This window comes from Elephantulus edwardii, unplaced genomic scaffold, assembly GCF_000299155.1.
Source record: "Elephantulus edwardii isolate Elephantulus edwardi_28Jun2011 unplaced genomic scaffold, EleEdw1.0 scaffold00180, whole genome shotgun sequence".
NCBI lineage: Eukaryota > Metazoa > Chordata > Mammalia > Macroscelidea > Macroscelididae > Elephantulus > Elephantulus edwardii.
This window is the reverse complement of record NW_006399930.1, coordinates 3309127-3313891: the sequence shown is the minus strand read 5'-3', so window position 1 is coordinate 3313891 and position 4765 is coordinate 3309127. Positions and strand designations below refer to the sequence as shown.

The 4765-nt window shown below is 40.3% G+C and overlaps 1 pseudogene; it reads left to right on the top strand.

The window, feature by feature from the left end:
* LOC102875178 overlaps positions 1-2169 on the top strand; it is a 2545-nt pseudogene extending 376 nt beyond the window's left edge.
* The last annotated feature ends 2596 nt before the right edge of the window (positions 2170-4765 follow it).

The window sequence follows — 4765 nt, the reverse complement described above, 5'->3', positions numbered from 1 at the left end:
GATGAATCAGTTTGTTTTCTTGGCAGTCCATGGTACATTCAATACTCTTCTCCAGCACCACAGCTCAAAGGTGTCAATTCTCCTTCTATCCTCCCTAGTCATTGTACAACTCTCTGATGCATAACAAATGAATGCAAAGACCATTAAGCTGGTTATTATTGTGTGAAGAGTGTCAGAATTTGGAGAGAAGGCTTGCTGTTTTTATAGTGTATCAAATATAAGACAGTGGTGGTTTCATGGCCGAAAATCACCTGTTAGGAGGAATTCTTTGATATTTGGAGCATACAAAGTGTGAATCTAGAAAATTGGAAATTGAAAAAACAAATTAATGCCCAATGATCAACATCACAGGCATTAGTTTGTTGAGATGGACTGATCCTGGCCTTTTTGAACCAGATAATTACATGATGTACTACTCCAGGAATGACAAATTGAAAAGGAATTATGTCACAATCATCGATGAAAAACTGTGGTTCAAGATCTATCCTAAAGTACAATGCTGTGAGAGATGGCCAACTACTGACAGTCATATACAGAAGACTTGTCAGTACAACTATTATTCAAATATACACACCAAATGTGAAAGTCAAATATGAAGAACTTGAGGACTTCTAGAAACTTCTGCAGTTTGCTAAAAAATGAAACCCAAATGCATTAATGATAATTGGTGTCTGGAATTTGTTGGAAACAAAAAAGAAGGGTTGGTAGTTAGACAACATGGCCTTCATTAAATTTTTTGGTCTTTCTTACTTTTTTCTCCTTTCAGGAGGAAAGTCAAAAGTCCAATTTTTTCAAGGGGAATGCAAAAATTGCAAACAATGAAGAAGACATAGTATTCAGAAATTACAGACTGGTGACAGAAATAAGGCCAGAAATCAAATGATCAAATTCCTACACTCAGTGTTTTATTCAGCACAAATAAATGTGGTTTTGTTTTTTAATAAAAAAAACAAACCCACAGTGACTTTACACTTGGACCTCACCTGAAAGCAGCTCACAGGAATCAGATTGACGACATTTGTGGAAGGAATTATTGGCAAATCTCAGCATTAGCACTCAAAACAGGCCAGGTGCAGACTTCTCCACCATCATCCTCCCCTTTACCTTCCCTTTCTCCTCCCTTATCTCCTCCCCTTCACCTCCCCCTTCACCTCCTCTTTCTCCTCTCCCTTCTTCTCACAGGAGCTAAGTCAGACTTTTGGATGGGAATGAAAATGTTGGAAATGTGAAGAAGGAATGGTAGTCAGAAAGTGACTTGGTGACAGAAATGAGGCCAGAAATCAAATTATCAAATTGCATATGCTCAGTGTTTTATTCAGCACAAATAAGTTGTGTCTTCTTAAAAAAAAAAAAAACCAAAAAAAAAAAACCAACAACGACTTGGTGTAATGTTTAAGTCCTTCAATTATGAGCTTCAGGGCCACAATGCTTCTCCTTTGGAGTCAGAAATGACCAGGCTTTTCTCTCTTGCCAGCAGGTTTGCTTTAGCCACTGTGAGCTGCAGTCGCTGTAGCTGTGGGAGGTTCTGAATGTTCTACGCCATAAGAAGGGGTTGCAATAAGAAGTGGTCGCAAGATTGGGGGTTTTCTAACTTGGAAAGAAAAATGAGCATGTGGAAGAATCTCCAGTGAAAGCAAATAAACAGCTCTGGAAGTCATTGGATGAAGAGGAAGATGAAAACGCAGAATCCTGTGCAAAGCATGTACAAAAAATACAAAACCATTCTCTACAGTTAGCAAAGACAAACTTATATGGAATAATTTGTGGTTGTTTACACTGATGGCTGCTGCTCTAATAATAGACTGGATGACTGAAAAGGGCACAGGAATTGGTGTTTAATGGAGACCAGGCAGGGGACAAATGAAAGAGCAGGAATTCATGCAGCCTGCAATGCCACTGAACAAGCAAAGACTCAAAATGTCACTAAGTTCATTCTATAAATGTTTACTAAATATGGTATAACTAATTGGGTTTAAGGTTGGAAGAAAAAATGGATGGAAAATGAGCACAGGGAAAGAGGTAATCACTAAGGAGGACTTTGCTGAGCTTAATAGACTTAACTCAGAGCATGGATATTCAATGAAGGCACATTCCTGATCATTGGGATTTAGAGGCAATAAAGCAGTTGATAAATTAGCAAGAGAAGGAGCTAAGCAATCTGCAGACTGAAAGAAGTTATTTTTTTAATTTGGAAACCTAAATCAGTGGCTGTTTTGTTACATTTCCTTATTAGTATGGAAAAGAAAACTCCATAGGAGGTTCTGTTGAAATTGATGCAACAGGTACAATTTTTGAATTAATTATATTGGTCATCATTTAAAGTTTCAGAGTTTTGTTTATTGGGCTTGATCCTGTTCTTATTTGCTCTCAAGAGTAAATAAAGCTTGCTTTAAAAATGCAAAAATACATCAGCTCAAAGCAAACAACAACAACAACAACATGAGAGTGAGGATGTCCCCAGAGGATGCTCTCTCAGAGAAGCCATGGTGGAGCGTGCCTGAAAAACTTCTGCAGCCACTGGAATTTTGCATGGACGAGGAAACTGAAGGGCGAATCCTTGGCACAGGCTCTTAGACACGCTCCTTCGCCGAATTGAGGAGCACAGCGGTAACTTTATCCATTTAGAATGCTGGTTCTTGGCCTGAGGTCAGACTCGGGTGATTATAGTAGGGCCAATCCCAGTGAGGACATGGCTCCTGAAAATGGTCCAATGTTTAGAAAGCTTGGATTTTTAAATTCGGGCCCAAGGTTTGGAAATGCTGTTGTGTGTCCCGAGCCACCCACTGACTGAAGACAACCTGTGTTCACTTCCTGTCCACCAGTCTCTTTCCCTAGACATGGGCTTGGCTGGCAAATAGGGGATCCCTCCTACTTTGGAGTTCTGTAACATCTCACCACCATGCTGTCTCCCATAATGTAATAAATATAATATAAAAAAATATCATACTGTCTCCTTCAATGTAATAAAATGTTCCATCCTGTAAAACCCATCAATAAAACAAGTTAGTTAATATTAAAAAGTGCAAAAATACAGAAAGTATAGATATTGAATCACATGGTTTTAAGGTTGATTTGTGCCTTTGTGCAGATTAGATCAAGATACTCCTTCCTTGGGGCAAATACAGGCCTATTTTGAGACACAAAGCTTAGCAGGCAGAATATGATGCTCTACATCTCAGTCTCTTTTGCCCTCTTGGCTGACACCCTCCTTGTAGTAAGGGCATACATTGCACATAAATTGATTTCGCAATCAGACCATAATAAAGGAATATTACACGCTGGTTTTGGACCCTGATTCAATCCTGGCCCATGTTGCATGACAACCAAACTTTACTTGTGGGTTTTGGCCCAAGTAGGACGCAGGCAATGCTATTCAACACTACTTTGAATGTTTGTTGGTGGCTGTCTTTGAGCAGGGCACCGCTGCCTGTTTCTTACTTGGGTCAAGGGATTTTGGTCAGTGTGCAAAGCATTTTCAGCCCTCATAAAAATTTTTAAAGATCATGATGCTATCTATAGTCCTTTAAACCTTTTTTGGATGTTTTTGTTACTGTTGTGACCAAAGGCTCGAGAGACACAAGACAGATTATAAATGTCTTTTATTCACTGTGCAGGGGGGGTGGGGGAGGTGGAGTGGAGGTGGTGTCCCAGCAACCTGGCTGGCAGGATTCTCTACAACTCATAGCTTCATCTGAGTGGTTTTATATCCTTACTCCTGCCCACATGCTGGGCTACATGAGTCCAGGCTACAATATCCTGCTATTGACATATTTCTAAGGATACAGTGATGTAGTCATGGGTACAGTACAAAACATTTACAGCTTGGGTATATCAAGGGTACAGTGTAAAATGGATTGAAGCTCAACATCAAGAAAATAAAGATTCTCACCATTGGGCCAATTGGCAGCATCAGTATGGACGGTGAAGAGACTCAGAGTTAACAATTTTAGTTTGCTTGGCTCCACAGTCAACACTCTTGGAACCAGCAGCCAGGAAATCAAGACACAAATTGCACTGGGAGAGTCAGCTGTCAGGGACCTCTCCAGAATACTGAACACCAACAACATCAGGCTGGAGACTAAGATATACCCGATCTGGGCTATAGTCTTCACAATTGCGTGCTATGCATCAGAGAGTTGGACAGTGAATAGGGATGATAGAATTGATGCCTTTGAGCTGTGGTGCTGGAGAAGGGTGTTGACTATACCATGGACTGCTAGGAGAACAAACAGGTTTGTCCTGGAGAAGGTGAAGCTGAGCTGCTCCTTGGAGTCAAGGATTCTGAAGCTTTGTCTGACATACTTTGGGCATGTTGCAAGGAAGGACCAGTCCTTGGAGAGGGACATCATGTTTGGGAGAGTGGAGGAACAGCCCAGAAGAGGAAGAACCTCGATGAGATGGATCGATTTAGAGATTGGGGTAGTGGGAGTAGGTGTGTCAGAGACAATAAGTTAGCACAGAATAGAGCAGGGCTTAGGGCTCTGGTACACAGGGTTGCTATGAGTCATAAGCGACAAGACTCAGGGCAGAAATTTTCCACACGCAGGGTTCGGTTACTCAAATGGAGTGAATGCTATATAAAATGGAGTCTATTTGGCTTCTCATTATAAATACTCTGCAAGTTAAAAAATGTTTGTCATGATCATTTATTTTTAAAACTATTTATTGTAAAATAAAATCATACAAGAAAGAATGCAAAATGAATTAAGAAAAATCCAACAAACCCACCACAGTGACTTTACACATGGACCTCACCTGAAAGCAG